General features: G+C 43.0%; 1 protein-coding gene and 1 long non-coding RNA gene across 4 annotated transcripts in view; one reads left to right on the top strand and one right to left on the bottom strand.

Moving 5' to 3' along the window:
• Positions 1 to 27,728, bottom strand: part of KIAA1549 (KIAA1549 ortholog) — a 110,231-nt gene that overhangs the window by 77,847 nt on the left and 4,656 nt on the right. The window lies entirely within an intron of this gene.
• LOC118091012 (uncharacterized) lies at positions 5,849 to 25,834 on the top strand. 3 transcript variants are annotated; one of them, XR_009558285.1, is made up of 4 exons: positions 5,849 to 11,295; positions 17,577 to 17,658; positions 18,020 to 18,142; positions 23,601 to 25,834. It is a non-coding gene; the product is annotated as an uncharacterized LOC118091012 (long non-coding RNA). The 3 variants fall into 3 exon arrangements; XR_009558284.1 differs by having other exon boundaries at positions 17,577 to 18,142; XR_004693344.2 differs by lacking the exon at positions 5,849 to 11,295 and having other exon boundaries at positions 15,980 to 17,658.

The raw sequence follows: 27,728 nt of genomic DNA, 5'->3' as shown, positions 1-27,728 counted from the left end.
GGCTTGGTGCTGCTATGAAAGTTTCTCACACAATGCCTCTGACATTAGCATCTCTCTGTGGAATTGTGGGGAAATTAAGTAGCATCCCCCAGACACGCAGTGTTGATTTAAATCACTGCTTTTAGCCACAGAATGTCCTGGAGAGACATTATCCTGGGGGTGCGGCTAACAAGACCACAATCTGCTTAAATAGGAATGTGAGATGGGGATTAAGAAATCCAGACAAAACACAAGAATAAATTAATAAGGTTTTGTCTTATGGGATGAGGAGACAACCAACAACGGCTGCTATTTGCTTTACCACAATTCATACTACAAAGTAAAGTGAGGGACACATGCCAAGAGCCCCCACCCCCACCCAAAAAATCTGAAGACAGCTTTGTAGGGTTGTTACAAGGATTAAAGAGATAACGTATGTGAAACACTTGAAAGCGCTTGAGATGCATGAGCTAATTTCATTTGCAGGAGAAAACTCTCTTACTCAATTTTTATTGGATATTTGATATATCAATATCATCTATACATACGGAATGGTTGTATCCATTATTGAAAACTTGCTAAGAATGTTACACATGGGTGGTTAAAAACTTCACTGGTTTGTTGTTGTTGTTGTTAGAAAGATTAACAGCTAAAAAAGCTTCCATTTCCAATTCAACCAGCCTAAGGAAAAAAAATTCAACAAGCTTAAGGGGGGGATTAAACAAGAGACTTTAAAAAAAAAAAATGGAGCCCTCAAGTGCCAGGATTCAGGCCTTCAGCATTCCCTAACAGGCCAGTTACATAAATTGGAATCACTGATAATTGTTACTAGCAATCTCATTAATTATAATACAGTTACCTCATGTATTCTTCCAAGTAAATGAACCCAAACTACTGAATGTTGATGTTGCCTATCAACAAGGCTGCTTCCCCTGGAGTTCCAGATTATTTTGTTTTGAGGGCATTTGTGCATTCAGTGCAATGGTAGCTCTTTTCATTTGCAATGTTACCCTGCTATCACCTGCCTTCTTTAATTATGGGGGGACGACCACTAACACTACAGAGTGTAAATCGTTTACGCCCCAGATAATTTTCAACTTAAAACTCCCCCTCCCCTCCAAAGCATATCCTGGTTCATTGGATCGAATCCAGACCACGGATGCAATTCTGTAACCAGTTACCCGAGGTAAAGAATTGACCTGCGCCTCCATGGAGAGCTGTGAGTCCAAAACGACTCCCAGGCTGCACACCTGGTCCTCCAGGGGCACAGTTACCCCATTCAGGACCTGGGAGTCCCCAACACCTGTCTGCCCCGTCCCCCCAAAACAGCACTTCTTTCTTGTCAGGATTCAACCTCAATCTGTTAGCCGCCTCCAGATACTTCACTGCCTTCACTGGTTCTGATCTGAAGGAGAGGTAGAGCTGGGTATCATCCACATACTGGTGAACACCCAGCCCAAACTCTCTGATGATCTCTCCCAGCAGCTTCATATTGATGTTAGAAAGCATGGGGGAGAGTACGGAGTCCTGAGGCACCCCACAAGCGAGAGCCCTGGGGTCTGAACACTCACCCCTCAACACCACTTTCTGGACATGGCCCAGGAGGAAGGAGTGGAATCACTGCATAACAGTGCCCCCAGCTCCCAACTCCTCTAGACAGTCCAGAAGGATGTCATGGTCAATGGTGTCAAAGGCCGCTGAGAGCATTACACATGTGCAAGATAGATCCTTGGAACACTAGCAACCTAAATGGCCCACTCAGTAAAATGTACCCACTACAATGCTGGTGTAACATGACTTCAAGTTTCAGGTGCCAAACTCAGGGCATTATCTTTATCTTTATCTTTATCTTTATTGTCATTGTCCCCTTGCGGGAAAAACAAAATTACTCGGTTGCTACACCCACTCAGATATTATATTAGCACACAAAAGGATTACACCAGGGGTATAAATGATAACGGCACAGGTAGTGTATTTGCCTATATTTGAACAATATTTGAACAGTATTTGAACTATATGCACATTCCTCTGAAAATATGCAAAATTGATTTACTCTGACCAAATGAGTTTAGCATAACCCAGTTGTTGCCCCTTGCATTCAGGAAAAAAACAGGATTTCTTATCTACTCTTCTTTACCATACCATGGAAAGGAATGCACCTGGGAAGACTACAGGTAGGACTTATGAGACAGCTCCGGAAGAACTGAGGCATTGTCCTCATCTAACCACACACAGTTGTGTTCCTTACGTGGGGAGCAAAGACAGACCCGGTGCACATTTGCTCAGTTCTAGCCAGTGACTGTCACAGAGAACATGACCTAAATACCCTTAAAATTGCGGTCATGACTCTCTGGGGCATCTCCTAATGAGGGAACAGCAGACGGGGGGGGGCTACACAGAAGGCTCACTCCATGAGCAGAAGAAGTGTGCATGCACACGAAAGCACATACCTATGACAAGCTTAGTTGGTCTCTAAGGTGCTACTGGAAGGAATTTTTTGTTGTTGTTGTTGTTGACTACGTCAGACCAACACGGCTACTTACCTGTAACTAGTTCAATGAGCAGAAGTTACTAGTAAGCTACAGTACTGCGTTTTCTTCTTTGTGGATTCTGTGCAGTCTCCACATGGGAGACGAGTGAGCTCAGTTACCCAAATGAGGAAACAGAGGACTATCAAATGAAGAGATCGTGCAAGATAGCTCTTCCAAGGCTCATTTCACATCAGATCTTGGAAGTCACAGGCCATGTGGCAGATGCTGGTAACAGGAACATCTCTGGCAAAGGCAGCTGTTGTAACCACAGACCTAGCGCAGTGCTTCGAGATAAGAGCATTGGTTTTAGGGCCACCGCAAGAATGAAAAGCAAAGCCCTTGGAGGTTTTGAGTGAAATCTACCTGCGTCCGTCCACCAGTGGGCACCATTGGCAGAAGAATGGATTCGCTCTCCGCAGCCCCCACATACTCTCCAAAACAGCTCTGGAGGGCCGGGAGACCCTCTAGACTAGAGCAAATTAGGAGCACCTATCAAGGCTACAGAAAGTTAGGTGTAAAAGAAGTGGATGTACACTCACACAACATTGGAATGTTGCCCATGCTCCAGCCTATTCACACCAGTGACTAGAGAACAAGGAAACTTCATTCCCATATGCAAGAGGTCACTGAACCCGTAAAGAAAATTGCCATTCAGGAAATTAACTCTGCCTCTTACACATAGGGGAAATCCACCGATCAGAATTACTCATGGAAATGAACACACAGTGTGATGTAATTCACAGGAAAGAATGCACCATACTATCAACACAGTATCCCTTAAAATGGATTTGAGATGATGGTAGTAAGTGAATAGGCTAGAATACCAAATGAAAAAGGCCACTAAATAGTCTATGTTATATGCAAAATTGCTTCATTTTGTATCCCGAGCCACAAAGGCTGTCACCAGCAAAGAAATGCATTGTAAGACTTCAGACAAGAATCTTGTTTTAAATTTGCAATCTACAACTGCAGAAAGGATAATTTCAATGAACCCTAAATTATGCCTCAAACTGCTATTTTCTCGCAAAAATAATGTCCTTTTTTTTGGAAGGGCCTAAAACATAAAACCACCTCGTAATAAATTCAATGACATTTTTGGAATGCACACTCAGCCAAGCTATTCTGAAATTCTCATAATTAAGAACAAAATGCTAGAATGGACTGTGCTTGTTGGCAGCCAAAGTTACCTATAGGGAAGCAAAAAGCCTCCCACCCCTTATTTAATATCTTTTACCAAGCAATACTTACTAGGAGACTGCAAAAGGGCAAATCTACTGTAGGTGTAAAAAATACCAGGTCTTATACTGTTTTGCACGTGTTTTTGCATGGGAAGAGAGGAAAGATAGTGTGTGCCTGGTGACCTGGGAGTGGTGGGGTTCTTGGCTTGTTGCTTAGCACTTTCCGCCACCTCGGGTGCTGGCCATGGTGCTGGGTCTCCTATCTCCCACTTGTCTCTACAATAGCAGTACAGTAGCTCTTAGTGTCTGCTGAGCCACTGCTAAGAGGGCCACACTGATTGCTAGGATCATGGGTTACTACCACTACAAATGCTGTTAGCTTGAGTTAAGGTGTAACAAATTACAAGTGTGCAAGGCCATACGGAAGCAAAGAGTAGGCATGCACATACACACAATACAGTTTATATTGCCTCTTCCCAATCCAGCCCCCTCCTGTTCATTTAGATTCTGTATCCCACGAATAGCAGAAGCATGAAAGGTTGGGAGAGCGGAATCTTTTCCATAGCTACACCAGTGCTATGGGACACCTTGCCTCATGCAGTTTAGATCGCTCCATCTTTAACTGCTAGTCACCAGTTTGTGTAGACTGGTGTTTTTTTTAAAGTGCTCCTAGTTTTTCAAAAAATTGTCAGGCTATATTTAATTTATTTTTATTTAGAATATTTATAGATCACCCTTCCTCAAAAAGAGCTCAGGGCAATAAACATCAAAACAAATAAGCAAAGCAGAACAAACGTAACTAAAAATATATGCCAACTTTTTTTTCATAGCATGGACAAACTTAAGCTGGGTTAAATAAAGGAAAAGGCAAATTTAGACCACTACATAGAAAGCTGAAGCAGCCATGTCAAGAAGTCTCCTCTTTCAAAAGGAAGGAGTGTTTCGACAGTCAGGTGCACTTTTGCTAGCTTTCTTGGCATTTACAAGAAAGTGTTTACTTTTTCCATTAGCTTTCCTTTTCAGTCAACAGATCTGCAGCTTTAACTTTCCTAAAAATAAACTGCCTTCTCGCAGTGTGGAGAAAAAGAAAGACCGTAGCTTAAACCAAGGGTGGGGAACCTGCGCTCCTTCAAAAGCTGCTGGAACTCCAAATCCCATGAGCCAAAGCCAGTGGCCAAGGGATGATGGGAGTTGGAGTCAAACAAAATCTGGAAGGCTACAGGTTCCCCAGCCTTAACTCAAAGGTCAAAGATTTATCTGCAGTATCTCTCAAAAACTCCTTCTTGGTGCTCAGAGCTGGATTAATTCTAGATGGGTGGGTGTTTTCCAAGCTAGGGAATGGGCTGGTACCCACCTCTACAGCATCTTAAAGTGACTATACAACTGGGCTGGAGACTGTTTAGATAGATTAGACAGATAGATAGATAGATAGATATCCTACAAACCCTAAGGGGTTTGAGGCAGCCTACATGGCTCTCCGCCCTGCCCCCTTTGATCCCACAAGCCTCTTTCCCCATTTTATCCTCACCACAAACTCTGTAAAGTAGTTTTAATGCCTTATGCATGCAGATAATGGCACTCTTTGAAGAAATTTAAATACTAGTTCCTAAGAATTCAATCTTCATGCCAAATTCTGGACAATCCATAAATCACACCTGTAGCCACTGGGAAAAGAAAAAGGGGTGCAACGAGAGATGAACAGTGAGCACCAATCGTTGCTCTAATCATGTTAACCCATCTCCCCTCAAACATCTTCCCACAGCTGTAAAAACTACCTTGCATGGTTCCCAAAGAGAACTGTTGGTCTCTGCTGAATTCCTTCTGTTGTTGTGTTATCATTTAAACACAGGGGGATTTTCCTTGGTAAATTCTTAACAGTGCATTGCTTACAACTGCCCCTAACTTGAAAACTGTGAGTGTCCTAGTTCTGCCAGAACAGATATAGGAACTAACCATCGTAGCAGGTCTAAGGCATATTACAACATTCCGGTATTTTGCCTCTGATTAAATCACACACACTCAACCCATACAAACACAATTGCTGTTTTAAAGGCTTTTGGGGGGGGGTCTTTTAAAGGGTGGGAAGAGGCAGCTCCGGATCTTCCATGTCACTGTTGTTTCAAATCTTCAATAGCTTTTATATTGCAGCCATAGAAGGAGCAGCTGCAGGGAACTTGCTTCTCCTACACTGCCAGAAATTCACACACCCCAAGCTATTCTTGGTCCTTTGGCTTACGGGTAGAGTCAGAACACCTTTCGTGACACACTGTTATTTCTGGCATGGAGGTGGGGGCACAGAATCAAGCTTCTTCTCTGGACAGCAGATGGAGCCAGGCCATGAGTTTTCTCTTGCCATAAGTTTCTTCCTGGGAGGAAGAGGGTTCAGCTTCCCAGGGATCCTTAGTCTTTTGGCCAATAGATGAGGCCAGAGTGAGCTTCCCTTCCGAGGACGAAACCATGGATCACAGTCCAAGTTTGAGAAAGGCAAATGTTAGTTTTGTGGTGTAGATGTTTGATGTCGTCTGCCATGAAAGTTGCTAAAGTTATCAGAGTCACATAACTGAGATGAATACAGTGTCTGGGAGTGAGAGTAGCTCAGTAGAGCTTGCTGTTGTTTAGTCGATTAGTCGTGTCCGACTCTTCATGACCCCATGGACCAAAGCACACCAGGCACTTCTGTCTTCCACTGCCTCCCGCAGTTTGGTCAGACGCATGTTGGTAGCTTCAAGAACACTGTCCAACCATCTCGTCCTCTGTCGTCCCCTTCTCCTTGTGCCCTCAATCTTTCCCAACATCAGGGTCTTTTCCATGGAGTCTTCTCTGCTCATGAGGTGGCCAAAGTATTGGAGCCTCAGCTTCACGATCTGTCCTTCCAGTGAGCACTCAGGGCTGATTTCCTTCAGAATGGATAGGTTTGATCTTCTTGCAGTCCATGGGACTCTCCAGAGTCTCCTCCAGCACCATAATTCAAAAGCATCAATTCTTCAGCGATCAGCCTTCTTTATGGTCCAGCTCTCACTTCCATAGAGCATGAGACACTTAATCTCAGGGCTGTGGGTTCAAGCCCCACATAGGGCAGAATATTCCTACATTTGCAGGTAGTTGGGACTAGATGACCCTTACGGTCAACTCTACAATTCTATGATTCTATGTTTAAAGGCACTGGAATATCTTTTTTAAAAAACCCAATAATAAACAGTAGAAAGTAACTTAAGTAAATTCATAACATCATTTCTTTCCTTTAGAACTACAAAGGAAGCTAATTTATACAACACTAATTCAAACCATATTATCATCTTAGCAAAGATTATGCAATCCTTTGTGGGCTTTACAAGCCTAACTGCAGCATCTTAAGCAGCATATAAACCTCACTGATTCAAAAATAGATTTAAATAACTGGAAATAAAAGAAAACAGCTAGGTTAAAATCATACTAAATGCAGTGGCTTTGAAAGAAAAAGTGATGTATCACCTAAGGTTAAACTTTTAAAATCTAAAGTGTTATAAAATAATCAGACAACTACAGTTTTCTGTAGTTAAAACTTTTTTTATTTTAATGCAACTTGAGTGTTGATGGAATTTCTGGCAGGTCGAACCAAAAATAAACTAGAATGGCCACAAAAATGCGAAGTGAAGTCATGGATTGATTTTACTGGTTATCCAATAAAAATCTTCCCTTTTCAGTATTAAAGTGTCACTAGCAACATGTGAGCAAGCAGTACTAGGGTTCAGTTTTAAATTTTTACCTTGCACTTCAGGTCACAGAGCAATTTGTAGGGCTGTTATGTATTACAAGAATAAGCAGGCACATGACCCCTCGCAATGACCTGGACCTTTCTGAACTAACAAAGCGCTTTCTAGCTGAACGACTAGGTAAAAAAAAGTCTTCACGCTTATAGTGGAGAGGATGTCAAAATGTCTCAGCATGGAGCCAAAGCTTGGCCTGCAGGGCAGCAACCAAATTTACACCAAAACGGTTGTTAAATGAAAAAGCAGCCCTTTAAAATAAATAAATAAATAAAGGGTACTGCATTGTACATGCTCAGAGACTTCTGGGGGGAAAACCCACTCACAAGCAGTGTAATGCTTTGAGAACTCAAAACCAAAAAGTATTGACAATTTATCAATTCGGGAAGGGCCATAAGCTCAGTGGCAGAGCAGCTGCTTTGCATGTAAATGGACCCAGATTTAATCCCCAGCATAGCTGCCAAGTTTTCCCTTTTCTCGCGAGGAAGCCTATTCAGCATAAGGGAATTTCCCTTAAAAAAAGGGAGAACTTGGCAGCTATGATCCCCAGTAGCACCAATCAGAGGGATGCGGGTGGCACTGTGGGTTAAAGGTTGGTGGTTCGAATTCCCGCGATGGGGTGAGCTCCCGTTGCTTGGTCTCTGCTCCTGCCAACCTAGGAGTTCGAAAGCACGTCAAAGTGCAAGTACAGTAGATAAATAGGTACCACTCCAGTGGGAAGGTAAACGGCGTTTCCGTGTGTTGCTCTGGTTCACCGGAAGTGGCTTTGTCATGCTGGCCACATGACCTGGAAGCTGTACACTGGATCCCTTGACCAGTAAAGCGAGATGAGCACTGCAACCCCAGGGTCGGTCACAACTGAACCTAACGGTCAGGGGTCCCTTTACCTTTTTTAGCACCAATCAGAAACCTGTTGCTGGTGGGGGGGTTCTGTTTGAGATCCTGGAGGGCTGCTGCCTGTCAAGTGTATGCCTGGTTGTGAGGAACTTCGGGCCCATGCCTCTCTAACCACCCCCTCAGTACTCTTCCTAGGCCACACCCGTCTCCATAGGCCACGCCCCTCACTGAACCTGCGCGGTTCCCTCCTGGGCTCTTTCGCCTGACTGGGACGTGCACTTGAAGCATTGCCTTCATAGGCAGGATAGGTGAACCTGTAGCTTCTACGTGGCTCGAATGTAGCCTACTGTACAAAGGTAGGTGCTGCATCTTGCTCTGCCCACTTTGGCCTCAACCACCTCCGGCAGGTGACCCCGGAAGGTGCCTTACAGGGAAAAGCAGCTCTCAGGGTGAAAAAGGTTCATTGGCCCTTGGTGCACACAATACTAAGCAACATTAATTTGTGGTCTGGCTCTATATAAGAAGGGGGCTTCCTCTGGTTTCACCCACCACAAGCCCAATTGCCTGACATTTTACTGTCATTAGCAGTGTTTCTTTTCTGCAGAGACGCATACCCCTAAACATTTTGTGAATCTATGTTTGGCCCCATTGAGGGGTATTATTTCAATATGAATAGAAAAACGAGAGTACCTCTAAACGTGTTTTTTAGGGGGGGGGATGCACTGGCCATTAATAAACATCATATGTGACCACAACAGAACAGCATGAAGTGTTGGTTTCTGTCAAAACTACAGAAAGCCAGGTGTTGGGGGAAAGAATATTAGTCTTCCCCAACCTGGTGCACTCCAGAAACAAGGACTTCAGCTCCTATCAACTCCATGCTGGCTGGCGATGATGTAAACCAGAGATTTCCAAACTGTGTGTTGCGACACGTTGGTGTTGGGTACAGTGTGTAGCTGTGCCGTGCAAACGCTCCACGCACAGCTCCTGGGGCTAGAAATGGGGTTAGTTTAACCTCTGGTTTGCTAGTAAAAACAGGTTGGGAAAGTCTGAAGTAAATGGTAGCCAATGTTATATATTTCTGACTCCAGCACATGCTTCAGCAAAGAGTTTTAACACTTTTTAAATTAATGGGGCTTTAAAAATCTGCTTGATCATGGTTAAATCGTGCTGCGGTTTTGATTTGCTTCTTTTAAATAAACAAAAAATAATTCCAAGCTCCAAGACAAGAAAAGCAACATGGTTAAAACAGCCTTGGACAAACAATGAGCATATTATTGAACTGACAGGTATACTTTACAGGTAAAGCAAGGTGGCAAAGTCCTCTGCAACAAAGGACTTGGATAAAGTTCCCCAAACATATAATAGTCTTTTGATTTTCATTTTTTGGTCAGGCGCAAGTTGTGGCAAGTGTTTCCCAACAGGGTCAACACAGAATCTCTCCAATGGAAATGAGGCAGGCATCATGAATATTCCAGATGGCACAAATGAGCAACACAAGAGTTTTGTATTCCATTATTGCAGCCTGGCAGTCAGCCACATGTCTGGAGCAAACAACAATTACTTCTGGATAAGTAGCTGTCCAGTCCTGCTGCTGAAGTTGTCCTATAAACACATGAGTGGGCAGGCTGGGGGGAAATGGTCTGCAAATTTATATGTAAGACTTGAGTTATGGCATAAAGTTCTTCCCAGCCATCCTCTACACAATCAAAATTGATCGCTAAAGCTGTACTATGCAGGAGCCAGTAAAAAAGTACATAAGGTGATATTGGGTGCAAAAAAGTTTAGCTAGCAAGTTCAGCTTTTGCTTTAATGGGTGGGGAGGATTTAGCCCTTATAATTTTGAAGTTATGTTTGACAGTGTGTGGGCAATGCCTGCTGACATCTCAGAAGACAGAGCATGTGCTAGCAAATTTCTCTTTTCTTAGCACAGAATCTGAACTGTCTGGGTACAGATTTTTATCTTACTCACGGCATAGCACACCATCCTGCAAAGATTAACTTTCCTCACATAAATTAAAACTGAAGGTACCTGAGGATCTATAAAGTCATGCCTTTCTACAACAAACCTTTTGCCGCCAGAAATAACAAAAGCGAGTGGCTGAGACCACCTGCCACATCTTTCCACGTCTGCAAAGTTATGCACTAGAGCAGAGCTTTCCAAGCCGTGGGTCATGTGACACGTTAGTGTGTCGGCTGCAGGGTGTAGGTGTGTCACGCGAACGCTCCCTTGTGGTCCTCCCGGGGCTGGAAGGGGGTTAGTTTAACCTCCGGTTTTCTAGGAAAACTGAATTACTGTCGCGAAATGATGCATGTCTAAAAAGTGTGCCACCAACATGAAAAGTTGGGAAAGCTCTGCACTAGAGCAACGGGTGGGGAACCTCGGGTTGGGTGCTGGGACAGACCAAATGCACCCCCCCACCCCAGCTCTCTCAATCTGGCCCTTGTATTTCTCATTGGAAACACAATGCAGGATAAGAAAAATGCTGAATCAGAAAATTCATTCACAATGCTGAATCAGAAAAATTAACCAAGAGATTACATACATTGAATAATACACATCATGTAGATGATTTCGTTGAAATATGGCATCCTTTTATAAAAAGAATTTACTGATAACCCTGAAGAACAGCAACCACAGAAATCACAGATTGGACTTGGGCAAATTTAACTGGAGTGGGGAGGGGATTTTGTTTTGGTATCTTTTCCCTTTGTTGCAATTGTTGTCATACAATAAAACTATATATTTTTAAAAATCTGGCCCTTAGAAGTATCCCTAGAGTCCACATCCTTTACAGACCCTGCTTTGATCCTAACTCAATTGCTTTTGTTTGGCTGGAATGTGTCCTTGGGCAGAGATGACTCATCTCACTTATCTGTATGGCAGATGGACTAATGTCTGTGCATGCAGAAACCTCTGCGTGGAACCTGCGTGGAGCCAGAGCCTTTGTCTTCTGGCCCCCAGATGTTTGCCCATGAAGGAATGTGGCCCTTAGGCTGAAAAAAGAGAAAGCAGAAATGTAGGTATGTTACCTTTCATTGTATTCCAGCCCTAAGAATATAAAGCCTTCCTGTTAAAAGAGATGTGCCTTCTATGAAATAAACTGCTAAATTTAAGAGGGGCAGGGACACAGGTGGCGCTGTGGGTTAAACCACAGAGCCTAGGGCTTGCTGATCAGAAGGTCGGCGGTTCGAATCCCTGCGACGGGGTGAGCTCCCGTTGCTCGGTCCCAGCTCCTGCAAACCTAGCAGTTCGAAAGCACGTCAAAGTGCAAGTAGATAAATAGGTACCGCTACAGCGGGAAGGTAAATGGCGTTTCCGTGTGCTGCTCTGGTTCGCCAGAAGGGCTTAGTCATGACCTGGAAGCTGCACATGACCTGGAAGCTCCCTCGGCCAATAATGCAAGATGAGCGTACAACCCCAGAGTCGGTCACGACTGGACCTAATGGTCAGGGGTCCCTTTACCTTTTAATGTAAGAGGACAAAGCAAAACGCCTGGAGAAGGATAAGCCTTGGCTGGTCAATGAGCTGTCTTCCACAACTCCCACCAGCTCCACCCAGCATGGTCAATGCTCAGGGATGATGGGAGCTGGAGTCTGACCACATCTGGAGGGCACTGCATGGCCTACCTATGGCTTAAGCCAGTGCGTTTTTTCTAAATTAATGTTTAGGGGTACTCTCATTTTCCTACTCACATTGAAATACTGCCCCTCAATGAGGCCAAACTTAGATCCACAAAATGTTTAGGGGTATGCATACCCCTGCGTCCCCCCAGAAAAAAAGCACGGGCTGAAGCTATACTAGTTGAAACAAAACACCATAATATTGAAATATTAGCTCTCTCTCTGTGCACCGAACTAGTATGGAAATGGGGGGGGAAAACAAGTTGGCTAAAATGCAAGTGTGCCCTCTTTAAGTGGCTTTTGGATTGCAGCATATAGAGGGCGAATAAACGGAACCAGGGCCATTGTATCACTTCTTGCCTTCCTCCCCTTAAACAGATAAATTGGAAGGAAGCAGGAACAATGCAGTTTGGTGCCAGAGTGCAAAGCTTTGCTTTATATTAAAAGCGAACAAAACAGGAAGCTCTGGGTTTACGTAACCATGCAAGGCACCGCAGTGACTGGCACCGCCTAAAGACCTGGAAAATGGCAAAAGACAGGCAAAAATAGCATTGAAATGGACAGAAGGTGCCAGCTGACGTTCTGTTGTTGATGTACCAAAATCAGACCATGACTACTGGAAAAACAGCATAACAGAACCAAATATTATCAGAGGTCTTGAAAAAATGTTCTCCAAACACTTAAAGCCGTTATAGCACACTAACTCTGGAATATACATATTTACACATAAAGCAAAACAGCCTAACCTTCATCACAGGGTTGTTATGAAAGAAAAATGAAATAATAACAATTCTGCTCAATTTTAAATCTAAAGAAGCATTACTAACTGAGATAGGTTCAACAAAAATTGATGTTCCAGGTATAATGGACTCCACAGGGCCTTAATGGAAAGAAACCGGCTAGTTCAAATAGATGCTGGTGATGTAAAAGGTAAAGATAAAGGACCCCTGAACGGTTAAGTCCAGTCAAAGGAGACTCTGGGGTGCTGCGCTCATCTTGCTTTTCAGGCCGAGGGAGCCACTGTTTGCCCACAGGCAGCTCTTTGAAGAATATAATATGGAGATGTCCGACAGTGTCTTGTTTCTAGTCAGAAATTATTGTTCATGGTCCCCCATGCTGGTAAAATGTGGACTAGCTGAGATGTTAGCTGGTTGACTGACCAAGCTCAAAGAGTGCGCACTAAAGGTTTCCCGTCACTTTGGGGAAAACTGGCAAGTGGGGTTTCTGTCCTGGGCCCATTGTTGTGCAACATCTTTATAAACAACTTGGATGAAGGTATTGAGGGGATGTTCATCAAATTTGAAGATGATACCAAACTGGGAACGGTAGCCAATGCAGCTAAAGACAGAATTGGGATTCAAGACGACTGTAACAGATTGGAGAACTGGGCCCAAACTAACAAAATGAATTTCAATAGGGACAAATGTCTACACTTAGGCAGGAAGAACCAGCTGCACAAATATAAGATGGGGGACAACTGTCTTGCCAGTAGTACATGTGAAAAGGATCCAGGGGTCTTAGTAAACCACAAGTTTAACCTGAGTCAACAGTGTGTGATGGAGATGGGGTGGGATTGATTTATTGTTAACGTGAGCTGACAATGCTTTCTTTTCCCCCATTTGTTTTGTAAGCAACTATATACAGAGAGATAATTTTATTAGCATAAATTAGTGCAACTGCCTGAAGTATGTAAAAACTACAGCCAGGGTACTGAAATCTGAAGTCTCCACATACAGACCTCCCAATAATTGACTGATAGATAGATAGATGGATAAAACTTAGTACTAGACCTCAAGAAAATCTTGTCAACCTAAACTGAGAAGCATCCTTAGGATAGCTCTCTAAAGAGCACCTCTAAATTAGCACATCATCCTAGCTATGCCTTTAAGACACCAACGCCCAGAAAATAGCAGGTGCCTATTTCATACCTTTACAGAGTTACTAGATTAAAAAACATGCTGGCTCAGTCAAATAATCAAGGGAAGCATAATGCTTCGTTCTAAATCACTCAGAGAAAATTCTGCCTTTCCTCGTGAAACTTCCATAAAATCCAAGACCATCTGCTTGAGATTTTACTCCATACAATCTGCTTGAGATTTTACTCTTTTCTTAGAGGAGCCTCCTGTTTCTGAATCACTTCAAGAAGAAGAAGAAGAAGAAGAAGAAGAAGAAGAAGAAGAAGAAGAAGAAGAAGAAGAAGAAGAAGAAGAATCCATAAAATAAAATAAAAAGTATCAACACACAAGCTGTGGACTAAAAATAACAAAGTTAAATCTAGGCAGATGATTCAGTTATAAAGTGACATAATGTCAGGCCCAACCTGCATTTTTGCAATGCAAAATTAATTCCTGAAGGGACTCCTTTATAAGTTGACTGGAGGACACATTCAAAAAGCTCAAGAACCTTTTCCATTTCTCATCACTGTTTCTGAATCAAAATCACAGAAAGACAGTTATCGTCCAACAATGGGAGGCACAAACTTCAAGGATTCCTTTTCGCCTTGCTTACATTAACACAGACGTGTGCCATATTTATTTCATCTATATCCTGCCTTTCCTTCACAACAGAACTCAAGCTGACATACACCAGATTCCCAAGTGGTCTTTCTTCCATCCAGGCAGATCAATTGGAGGGCACCACATTGAGGAAGGAGGAGCTATAGCTTCCACATTAAAAAAAAAAATCACCAATAGTGAGCCCATATAGAGTACATCACAGTAATTTTATTAATAAGTTACTATTTAACTTGGGGTAGGGAATAGGATCCAGCCAGCAGGTCAAATCCTGACCTCCCCCATCCCCTGCGAGCAACTTTGACAAGTGGGGGGGGGGTTATTCCCCTGTCAATCAACTGATATCACCATGACATCAGGTGACCCAACTTCAAAGGAAAGAATCGGGAGTGTTCTTGCACCAGGAGGTAAAGGAAGGTCCAGCTGCAAACCTCACAGGATTGACTCCACTCAAGACGGGGCATCATATATTGCTGAATTAACCTGGGGAATTGATTACTCTGAGGCACCTTGGAAAGCACAGCAAAGATTATACAAATTCATGCTGCCTGTTTTAACAAACGGCTGTTAGCCAGCAGCATGAAGTAATCCAGACTTATTCTTCCAAGTATCTGGAAACCTTTAGCTGCTGAAACTGAAGACTAAATGACAGGACCAAGGTTGCCACTATGCTGGGTTTGTTGGCTTCTAGTTTACCCTTCTTCATCCAAATGGGATGGGTTCGTGTCAGCAATTGGACACTGTCTTAGGTGGTACATAAATGGAAGGCAAAGACATACCCAATGAATTCAATTACTTGACAACAGCCATGAAGTAAATTAAATGAAACAGAGGGGAACCACATTGTTTAAACCAGGGGTCCCCAAACTTACCTGGCTTTGGGCTGGTGTCCTCCGGGCCATTGGCGCGGCAGGCCGGAGAGTGGGGGAGCGCACGGGAGGGTAGGGGAGTGTGCGCCTGTGCGCAGACGCTATTTCTGGTGCACTTGCGGGTTGGAAAAGCATCGGAAATAGCTTGTGCGCATGTGCATGGGCCTCTTCCGACCCGGAAGTGCACCAGAAACGATGCTTGTACATGCGCACAAGCTGTTTCCGGCACTTTTTCCGACCCAGAAGTGGGCAGCTGTGCCACGCCACGCTGGTAAGAGTGGGCGGCGGAAGCAGGCGGCGGGGTCGTTGCGGGCCGGATAAAAGAGGCATTCAGGCCGCATCCGGCCCGCGGGCCTTAGTTTGGGGAACCCTGGTTTAAACTCTCTTTCCCACCTCAGTGAGTCATCTGTGCTCTCCTCTCTCATCCCACTCTGGTCCTGCAAGCTCTCATGCACCAGCTACAGTGCTTCATTCTCAGCTTGTATTAAGGCCAGGTTCCCTCTTATATCTAAATTAGTAAACTTTGGCTTAGTCAGTTAATAAATCAGGGTGATAAGCCAGAATCAGAGGAATGTTCGGCCCCAGCATTCATTCCTGGCTTCATAAACTATATAGTTTAAAAGCTGGGAATGATTGTGTGAACCAAGCTTAACCCTGTTTTTAGTGACTATCTTCAAGAAACAAAAATGCTGCAACTGCAGGGGAAGAACCCAAGAATGTCTATGTTCCTTGAAGTCTAACTTGTCAAATGCATGGTGTACTTTAGACCATTTTCTATGTCACGTTTAGATATAGCAATGGGACGCAAGGGATGAAGGCCATGGGTTAGTTCGGATGCAATGCCAAGCTGTGATTTGGGGCTGTGCATCCCCTTCCTCTGGCTGCCCCATCAGTTTCAATTTAGTGCCAACCCATAGTGTGCCCTCAGTGTGCAAGCTATGGTTTACTTAGGGGAAACCAGCGTGCAAGGGGGAAAGTGAATGGGAGAACGAGGCTCACTCATACAGTACCGAATGATGGTTTGGCAAAATATTTGAACTAACCGAGGGTCACAGATATGCCAGAATTAAAGCCAGTTAATCCTTTGCAGGGGAAAGCATAGTCCTTTGAATTGGATCTAGATAGCAGCATCAGTGAACTGCAAACGCTGCAAGGAAATAAAAGCATTTCACATATTGCCATATGCCAACGACTTTGAATCCAAAAGAACTTGGCTGGCAACTAGTACCATGAGCAGCTAACAGCTTTCTCGAGAAATTTAAATTAAGCAAAACAGCCATGCTTGATCTTTAAGTGATTCACCACCTAGAAAAGTATCCCGTCTTAGTGCTGCAAGATCAAATGTATTTTATTCTGTAGAGGAATAGCAAACCTCCCAATATCCTGACATGCGGGAATCTATCTATGATCTTAAGCTTTTCACCAGCCTTAGAGGCTTGCGTTTTATAATGTACCAGATTAATATGAAAAGGAGAAAAGCAAATCACACTGATCAATGTGATAGGCTGCTATCACAGGTACCCTGAAGGGTTCATCATCTTTAGGTGCAAACGATCTCAGAGACTGGCTGTGCTTGAATATTGAAGCAAGGGCTCAGAGTCCCTGGGGAACTTCTAAAAAGACAAGCAGAGATGCTGAAAGCCAGGTAAGTCCAGGAGCCAAAAGATGGCATATTTTTCAAAGATGCTAATGTCAGCAAAACTGATTCTGCACTTCTGGAAAATAAAGGAGTATGCGCTCTCTCTCTCTAGCTTTTTTAGCCCCTCCCCCCAAAAAAACTTAGTGAAGACATCTACATTAGGAGGAGTCCGTGAAGGTTACTGCCTCATTGCAGAAGAGGAAGGTGCTGCCAGCCCTTAAGGAGGTGGTGGCATTTCCTTCCCTTCAGAGAAACTCCCTGGACCTGGAAGTGTTGAATAACTACCATCCAGTCACAAATATCCCCTTGAAGTAAAGGTGCTCAAGAAGATGTTCAACAGTAGGCATGCATGGAAGAAACAGACTATATGGACCGATTTCATTCTAGCTTCAAGCCAGGTTTGGAACTGAAACAGCCTTGGTCACCCTGGTTGATGCACTTTGTAAGACGAGAAAGAGGGGGGGCAGTACGACTCTGCTGGTTCTTTATCCTGTTGACCATGGCATCCTTCTGGACCAGCTCCAAAGGTCAGGTGTAGGGGTCCATTGTGGGGAATGGGGAGTCACTATTCGGTGCAACAAGAACTGCGCTACAGTGTCCCACAGAGAACCACCTTACAAGGTCACACCTAATTCTCCCTCTCTCTTCAATGTGTAACAGGAGAGGCGGCTGACCTAAACTGCTGTCTGAGGCAACAGACTGGCTGGAAACTGTGGATGCAGATGCATTTTGAGGCACAAAGGTGAGAAGCACCAGATTGGTTTCCTGATTTTATGGGGAAATATTCAACCTTTGCACACGCATGCAAATGGCGTTTGCCATATTCCATCTTCATGCATACATACAGGAATGCTGCATGTGTGAATGAGTGAGGAGGGGCTACATGTACTTGCACTCCTCCAAACACAGGGCCAGATCTGGGGAACAGGACATGGAGCTTGGTTTCTCTACGCACATGCAGTCATCCAAAAAGATGTTGGCCAAACCTAGCAGCCAGAGAGATTTACTAAGCTCCGCTTGGAAGGGAGGAGACATGGAGACCTGAGTCTGCCAAGGAGAAGTCAGTTCCTGTTCTCTTCTCTCTCTTTTTTATCACCTTCCAGGCAGTGCTCAAGTCTACATGGAGCCATCACCTTAGAGTTCTGAGTAATGCCTCTTGCAAAAGACTATTGGGCTGAGGAAGTAGGAGTCGAAGGAGAAATACCCAAGTCCATAGCAGCCCACAAGTGAGTAAAGGAAACTACGGTAGCTCTTGCCCTGTGCATGAATCCAAGTGCCAGACACCCATTTTTTAGGTGGCAGTGGCTACTGAGTGCAGTATAGTTTTTCACACTGTAGGTGACAGAAAATACTGCAGACCTAAATATATTTCACCACCTCTCTTTTCTGTGTTATCTTATTGATTTTATTCTGGGTGCATAAAAAAATTAACTTACAGATGGGTAGCTGAGAGGGACAGTTCAAGACATTTGCTGCCCAACGGAAAGGACAAGATGATGCCTCTCATTCCACAAACAGAAACTGACAGTTTCTTCCAGCATTGGCAATGGAATAACATCTTCCACAGCACCTAAGGGCAAGAAGCCAGTTCAGGGGAATGCTGTCCCTGCCCAAACTGCTACCTGAGGTGGTTGCCTCTCTCTGCCTAACAGTAGAGCTAACCTTAGTTGTTGCAGCAAAAAACAACAAAGAGTTTTGCAACACCTTAACTTTTAAGAAATTTATTGTGGCCTGTAACTTTTGTAGACTGCAGATCGCCTCATTCAATGCACACATCAGATGGTGTGGCCTGTATGCAGACTATTTTATCTGACACATGCATTAGTTGATATGGACTGCAGCCCACAAAAGTTCATAGAATCATAGAACTGTAGAGTTGGAAGGGACCATGAGGGTTATCTAGTCCAACCCCCTGCAATGCAGGAATCTTTTGAACCCATGACTCTGTCTAGGGCATAATAAATTTGTCAGTCTTTTAAGATGCCACAAGACTCTTAGCTGTTGCTAAAAAGCAAGAAGCTAATCCCATTGCTTTTCTTGTTAGCTGTGGCACAGATTTGCAATACTTCCATCACAAAGCTTTTCACTTCAAGGCAGCAAAATGCACCACGATATGAGCAATTAATAAGTTCAGTTGGAGGTGTTAGAGTGCAGAAGTGCAGGACTTCAGAGTGCCCACAGCACAACACAATGGTGCCAAGAAAAATACTTCACAGGAAGTGCTGATACTTCTTAGTGCTGTCACTGCAACTCTGAAGGCTTAATTTGACAGTAAAGAAAATATTATCCGGAATATGTCTAACTAATAAAAATTCCACTCTTTTGCCAAGTGGAAAAAAGTGTCCCTCTCAGCAATAACAAACCTGCTTCATGTAGGGTTGCAAAGCTAGACAACTCATTTAGTGTTAAGATCAACAAAAGCTTATGAATATCCATGGGGCCAGTTAACTTGGCTGGTATTTCCCAGGCAGCAGGGTGTCAAAATGATGAATGGGAACCTCCTTCAATAAGTTCCTTTTACTAGGTAATTTCCATGGAGGGTGTCGGGACATTTTCATCAGCCAAGGAAAAATGGGAGGCCAGTATGGTCCTATTTGAATTAATTTTGCCTGAGCCAGGAGGAATTTTCCTTGCTGCTCTGGCTACAAAGTAATTTTTATTAAAAGGTCCATGTCTGCCATCCAAAATTTCTGTAATCCAAAAACTTATTTAGCACACATTTCATATAAATGAGAAGTGGAAAATTGTTTTTGCAGTACTGAAAAGAAAACTATGAAATATTCCATAGGCATTTCAGTTCTAGAGATGCACAGCATTAAATTGTCCCCATTTAACAGATACAATACCCATTTTCTTACTTCACATACCAATAACTGGTGTATAATGAATGTGCATAAACACTAGGCACAAGTACAATAGGATGCAATCAGCTGAAAGTCCTGACAGCAAAACACAAAAGAAGGCATTCTAATAACTTTGTTAACACATACAGAGTTTTGAATCTCTGGAAAAAAATAACACCCAGAAGTTAAATTATCAGTGAATACAAAGATGTGCCAAATGTTTATCATTATTGGTGGGCAAATTTACAGTTAAAATTTGCATAATGTGAATCACCAGGCACCACGGGAATGCAGATTTTTTCACACTGTGATCCTTTCAATCGACGCCACATGTACCTCCTATGTAATAAATGCTGGAGATCAAGCATATGGCATTAAGGCAGGTTTTTGAAGGCTGCGGAGTATTCTGTGGTCTGCAATCTGTTTGGTCTTCTCAGCATCTATCAATGGTGACATTAATTGCCTGGAAAGCAATTAACGCAATTTAAGGGCTAATCTCCAGCCACCACCAAAATCCAGATCAATTCAGTGGTTTTTATTTTTTATTTATGTATAAAAGTACTGTACCCTATCACCAGATAGAAAAAAATATATAGATACCACGTCACCAGTAAGAACTATAGCTGGAAAATAGCCGAAGGCACCATGCCTTCACACGCCAACAGGATTTTCAGCACAGGAGAGTAATGTGAGGCTGCAGTGGAAGAGACGAACAAAAGGGATGACAAGCTGTAGAGACAAATTAACTATCCTCTGGTGGATGGCAACTTCTTTTGTCAGTCCTTACTTTTTATGTATAAATACACAGTGATTGCAGAGATGGGAGCAAGAGCACAGTTCTCTAAAAGTCAAGAATACTGAGGGAGAAACTGTACTGATTTGAGTATCTTCCTTAGTTTATTCTATCTATCTATCTATCTATCTATCTATCTATCTATCTATCTATCTATCTATCATCTAATTTACAGAAGGTAGTATCCAACATACAAAATTAACTAGCTTTGGCTACCGCCACACCATAGATTTAAAAGCACTAGGTCGCCACCGATAAACAGTCATGGCTCCCCCAAAAGGATTCTGGGAACTGTGGTTTGTCAAGGGGTGTCAAGAGTTGTTAGGCAACCCCTACTTCTCCCTGCTCATCCTCAGCTACAAATCCCAGGAGTTCCCTGGGAAGAGGGATTGATTGTTAATCCAATCGGACAACTGTAACTGTGAGAAAAACAGGGGTCTCCTAACAACTCTCAGCACCTCATTCCTTCTCTGCATGAATGCCCCTTTCTTTTCTTTTTTTTTGGGGGGGGGGATAGCCACAGTGCAACATTATGCCTACCTTAATGCAAATCTTAACCACAGTTAACGTTAATTGGCTGCCAGTTCGTTTCTAGGCCCAATTCAAGCTGCTCGCATTGGTGTTTAAAGCCTTAAACAACCTAGGCCCCCAATATCTGAAAGAGCACCTCAAGATCCCCCTGGATGCTCCACCTCCCTGAGAAGTTTGGGGTGTGGCATGGCCCAAGAGAGGGCCTTATCTGTGGCAGCCCCTAAGTTGTGGAATTCCTTCCCCACAGAGTTGTGGCCAGCTTCTTAACCCGTAAAACTTTTGGCAGATGCTGAAGACACACCTGTTTACCCTGGCCTTTGGCCCTTGAGATGTGTGTTTTCAGGGACAACCCTATTCCTGGTTTTAACTGTTATTAACTCTCAATTTTAAATTGTTGCAACCTGCCTTGGGAGCTGCTGGTGAAGGGCAACACAACAATAATTTGCAAACCTTTGCAGAAGTATAGCAAGCAATGAGGGGTTGAGTGATACTCTGCTAATCAGGAATAGGCTTCTCTGAGCATCCTCTTCACCAAAACTCCATGTTCCAAACCATGGATGTGCCACACCATGGAAATGAAGCCATGGGATAACTGGCCGCACTCAATTCACTTCAACTGAGGGGTGCAGCTGTGAATGTGCATCTTTTTGCCCCCACCAGGCAAAGCTGTGATTCTTACTGCAGCACATTTAAGCAAGACTCTCTCTCTGTCCTAAATTTCTAAGATTTCCCCATGGCTCAAAACTTGGCAGCTGTTGCTTTGTTGCATAACTGGAAGGGGAGGGAGTAAGGAGGTGGTGTCCATGCTCCAAAACATGCAAAAATTAAAATATTAATAAGCTACCCAGCATGAAAGGCAGAATAATACAGTATTAATACAGCACATTGCATGAGTTGGATTTTCTGGACAGGCAAAGGATGCCTTCTTCCACGATGAATCTGTATGAATAGAGTCTGGAATTTGTAAAGATGCTAGATTCCAGAATATGGTGTATATCTTGTGTCCTTTAATCCTTTTCCGTGGCACACAGCAGCCACTAAATTAAGAAGCAATCTCACTCTAGGGATACGCTATATACATAATGTAACAGATACAAACCGTCTTCTTGACAGCTGAGGGGCTCTGTGTGCATATGATACCCGAATCTTGTTGTATACAGTTTATTTTAGACACAGTCCGCTGCAACAGAAGACTTAAAGAAATCCTTGATGGATAGTTTGCTTTTACTCAGAAATATTTCACAGCTGGTCCCAAGTCTCTATGCAGCAGCATATATGCTCTGAGGCAGAAAACATTCCCAACATAGTCAGCTGTGTCTGTGAATGGTGCCCTCTTGTTTAGAAAAGCCAAAACAGTGCTTTCCTGAAATCACATTCAGGAAAGAACCCGGAGAGAGAGAGAGAGAGAGAGAGAGAGAGAGAGAGAGAGAGAGAGAGAGAGAGAGAGAGAGAGAGAGAGAGAGAGAGATCTACACAACTGCAATGATAAAACTCATGGCACTTTCATATGGATCCAAAATTTCTTCTGATACGTCTTTCTGGGTGTTAGTTCTTCCGGCAGCCCAACATGGTTTTCAGGCCTTGAGAATTTGCCTTCTTTTCCGCACATAGGAATTTTGCATCTCTGACTCTTAGAAGCAACTCAGATTGGCTATGTGTGAAGGTGAGGAAGTCACCTGTAAATAGCCTCCTATGAAGGGGTAGGGAAATATCATGTAGCATAGCAACGGCACACATTTTGCAGGCAGTCAAGGCAGTGTTTGAAATTAGCCAGGCGCCAGGCGCATTTTGCACCTGGCTTTCAACCAATGAAGATATCTGGACATCTCCACCATCTGGAGGCGCATACCTGGGAATCATTGGTTTTGGAATAATATCCTGCAGAATTCTACCAGTTATGTTTTATCTGCACAATCAGAATGAATTCCTGGAACCAAAATGCTTTTTCTATGAAGCCTGAGCAGGAACAGTCAGTAACCATTAAGAAAAAGATGTCGGAATAGGCCAATGTATATGTGTAATGTCTCTGGATCAAGTGACTTTTCTTCTTAACCTAGGCTCAGGGTTGTCATCTGAACTAGCCAGGTGTTTAACTGAGTATCAATCAGAGTCGGGCCATCATTTGAAAAACTTTAGAGCCATATTGCCCCAAAATGGCAGCCAGACATTCCATTCCGGCGACGATAAGCTTTTATATCTGAGTTTCTAACAGTGAGTCAGACATTTGTATATTAATCGTCCTAGATTCTCAGGTGGATGGGTTTCTGTTCCACAAGCTAGACTGCTTCGGCACATGTGCAAGTAAATCCACACATCTGCATACCCCCAAAAAATATAATGTAGGGATCAGGCTTTCGGCGCATGCTGAAGTCCCCTACCACCATTCCTACTGAACCCCACAAAGAATGAAACATTATTACAGACTAGAATTTTTAACACTCAAGGTGCACTACAGTCCACCTGTAATTTCAGTGTAAGAAAAACAGGATTCAGGGCATTTTCTTTTTCTTTTTTTAGCTTGCTCTGTGTTATCGACCTGCATGCAACATGAACCACCACAATTTGAAAACCCAGGCTAAAATATAAACCTCTCATGAGCCGCCTTATCAGCAAACAGCCAACTGTCACTTATAAATCTTGTTTTGTAGGCTGGGGCAGCAATGCTTTTTGTGTTCATGTGCGTCAAGAGAAAAATTATGGATGTTCTGTTTTAGGCTCTGTGGAGAATGCAAGACAATGCCGGGGGTGATGGGGAAGGATCGCTGATGTTGTTGATCAGCCCTCTATTTCTTTCCACTAATGAAAGTGGCCCATAAATATAATGTCTTGTTGAGGTCAGCAACTCCAGACACTCTTGAAAAGCCAAGTAAAGCCTAGCAACAACCTAAAAGGTGCAGGTAGGATGAAACACACAGAGGGCCTGGTCATCCTTTAAGGTGACAAACAAAATTCTGTAATTTTGCCCTGACATCTTGTGTCGAACGGTCCTGTCTACTGCTCAGCCATACTATGGGGTTTCCCCCCCTTTCCTTGAGTACTGTAAGTAAAATTATTAAAAACAGCACTAAAAAACTATTAAAACTATTTTAAAGTACCAGGGGGGTAGCGGACCAGAAGAAGAATGTCCACCTTTAGAAGTCGCTACCACAATAGCCAATCAGTGGCCAAAGGCCTGTTGGAATAATAAAAAAAAAGCTTTTGCCTGCCTGCAAAAGGAAAGCTGAGAGGTAGCTAACCTAGCTTCCCATGGAAGAGAATTACACAGCCTGGGAGCAGCCACTGGGAAGGCTACTATAAGAATTTAGTCTCTCCTCAGGCAAAAATTACAAATACTATACAATAGTTTGTAGAGAGCACTGCTATTTTTTACTTAGTAAAGTATTTTCAAAGCACTGTTTGAAAGGAGCATTTCAGCCATTCCGCCATTCACAACCCCGTGAGAGGCAAAGCAACTTCAGGCTTAAACACGCGGCGGGTGGGAGGGAGATTCAAAAACGCCAGCCAGAGTGGCCAAAAACGAAAGGGACTGAGAATATATAGGGGCCCTCCTGTCAATCAACTGGACATTAGTTATTGTCACGCCCACCAGGCTATTCAGCCTGCCTCAGCCAGCCCTCCCCCAAACCAAGAGGACTTCTCCCAGCCCTTCCGCAACCCTACTAGGTATACTTTCATTCTAGTAGCAATCAATTAGTTTACATGCCTATTCAGAAAAAAAAAGTTTTACAAATCTGGAAACTTTATCAGGACAGTAACTGGTATAAGCTGACAATTTTATACTACACAACACAATAATTATTCTAGAATCGGTAGATATGAGGTAACTCTTGCGATAGCTGAAAGGACGATTCAATCTAATATAAAAGCCATTAGTTTTGCTAATCATAACGCAGTACAACATTTTAAAGTACAACTTTGTTACTGGTTAAATGAGGCAATGAAATAAGCAAGTAGCTTATATAGAAATTGCCAGTTTCATCACTGTGCTAAGCAATGAAGCAGCTCAGGCAAAATACCTTAAACATGTTTTGGAAACAAGGCATGAAATATAACAATGTCATAACAGGAATGAATACAAGAGAAGACAGCTCTTTAAATGGCATCATGCTGAACAGGAGATGAGCTTTTCCTCACTGCCACAACAGAAGAAACAAATCTCACCAGCATGTTAAAATAAAATAAAAAAGACCCAGCAAAAGCAGAAAAGACATGAAAGTCAAGAATCGCCCTCAGTGGACAACAACAACAACAACAACAACAACAACAACAACAACAACAACAACAACACAGCCACTGCTAATGTACTAAAAATACTTATTTCTGTGAACTGGTGTTTTTTTCTCCTGAACAACCTTGTGAACATCCCAAATACTGTATACAGATAAATCACAAGCCTGGATAAACAGGAGTCTGTTTGCAATGTGGAAATAGTAGAGTACCACAAAGAAGACAGTATATGCTTGACTTCAAGATTTCAATCTTAACTGGGAAGAGCAAGCAAGCCAGAAAAAAGTTACCAGAGTGGACTATAAGGAGGCAGGGCCTAGGCAGAGATGACCTATCTAGTTATTTTTAATTGTGAAACAAACCTAATAAGTAATTATTTGGGGTCCCAATATTTAATCTTTGCTTTGCTTTTAGGTTAACAGAAAATAAAAATACCATATATACTCGAGTATAAGCCTACTTTTTCAGCACCAAAAATGTGCTGAAAAGGCCGCCCTCGGCTTATATTCGAGTGAGGCGGGCGGCGGTGGAGAAAGGCACAGGACCAGGGGTTCGGAGAAGCACACTGCACTGCGACTCTCCGAACCCCCGTCCTATGCCTGCTCTGTGCGAGGCGGCGGGGAGGGAGAAGCGGCCGCTTCTCACCCCGGCACCGACAGCTGGAAAAGGCATAGGATGGTATTTATTTTTATTTTTGAAATTTACCAGTAGCTGCTGCATTTCCCAGCCTCGGCTTATACTCAAGTCAATAAGTTTTCCCAGTTTTTTTAATTTTTGAGGTAGAATTTGATGCCTCGGCTTATATTCGGGTCAGCTTATACTCGAGTATATATGTATTTGGAAAATTAGCATACACTCACGCACCCCATCAAAGAGACTACAGCAGGCTCCCAAGTACCTCAGATTTCTTGTTGCGTGTTCATTTAGATTGCCTCTTGGCCAGGGTACTTAAAGATGAATGACTACCCAGAAGGAGCTGCAATTGTACGTAACACACTGGGTGCCTCATATCTTCCTGCCTACTATCTTCCTGAGTGAGACTTCCATCCTTAAGTTACAGTAAGACAACCTCTCCACACACTGGGCTGTATCCAACACTCCTGCTCAGTACAGACCCACTAAAATTAATACCTATGACAATCTTGTTCCTTACTTTTCCCCTCCTTTTTTCTTTGTATCATCATCATCATCATCATTATCACCATCATCATCAATACTCACCCAATACATCAAAGAAGTTTTATAGAGCTTTTGGATAAAATCCCAAATCATAGAGCAATCAGTAACACCAGATCCCGTCCTGGCCTTGCTTTCGACAGAAAGCAATGCAGATCCCAGAGTATCTCTCCAAACACCTTGATCTTTCTATTACTAGCTGTGGTGAGAATATCAATAGCCAGTCAATGGAAATCTTGCTCACCTTCCTCAGTTGGTTATTGGTTTGGTAAGGTCTGGAATATAGCTCTCTCTGAGCATCCCACATATCAAAGAAAAGCAACTAGGGGAGAATCTAAATCATTTTTATGCCCTTTGGTGTTAGAGAGAGAGAGACAGAGACAGAGACATAATACACACACACGCACACACGTCAATACAACAGAGACAGACATTAACCCCCAATAGTCCAATTAAGTTTGTTGAGAGGGACATTAGGATAGTGATTTCTTGAAGCCTTGGATTGTGATGCTAAAAGATGCATCAAATGATGAATTAATGTAGGGTATTATTTTCCCTTTTCCTGCCCTCCTTATCTACTCTAGCCTTCTTTTTTGCCCCTTTTGTATCAGTATTTTCAATGCTGTTTACATTTTGTCTTTATTTTTAAAATAGTTGCTTTTTTAAAAAAAATATATTTTACAACAACCCCAATTTACTTGTTACAACAATAAGGCATTTTCTTGAGCCCTGTTACTCCAGTATATAAAAAACATACTCCATTTCGCTATAAAATTGTTCCATTACCTTCCGTCCCTAACCATTAGTATATTAGTTAGTTTAACCATCTACAGTGGTGCCTCGACTTACAAATTTAATCCGTTCCGAAGGCACCTTCGTAAGTCGAAAAATTCATAAGTCGAAAAAGGCCATTGGAAAACGCAATTTCCCATAGGAATGCATTGAAAACGGAAAAATTCGTAAGTCAAAGCAACCCTATCTAAAAATTCGTAGGTCAAAAAATCCCAATCTGAAACCGCCGCGGGTTTTTTTCCGGATGTCGAGACATTCGTAAACGTGCGGCCATTACCCCCATTCGTAAGTCGAAAAATTCGGTTGTCGAGTTGTTCGTAAGTCGAGGTACCACTGTATACGATTCCCCTTTATTTCAGTCTTCAACAGTTGGGAGTTCTTGTTTTCTTCATATCAACGCTCAAGCAGCTACTTAAGAGATGCACCACCAGTTCTTATGCTCCTTTAATT

The sequence above is a fragment of the Zootoca vivipara genome, chromosome 10 (genome assembly GCF_963506605.1).
Source record: "Zootoca vivipara chromosome 10, rZooViv1.1, whole genome shotgun sequence".
Taxonomy (NCBI): Eukaryota; Metazoa; Chordata; class Lepidosauria; order Squamata; family Lacertidae; genus Zootoca; species Zootoca vivipara.
Note: the sequence above shows the minus strand (reverse complement) of the source record. Positions and strands in the feature narration are given on the sequence as shown.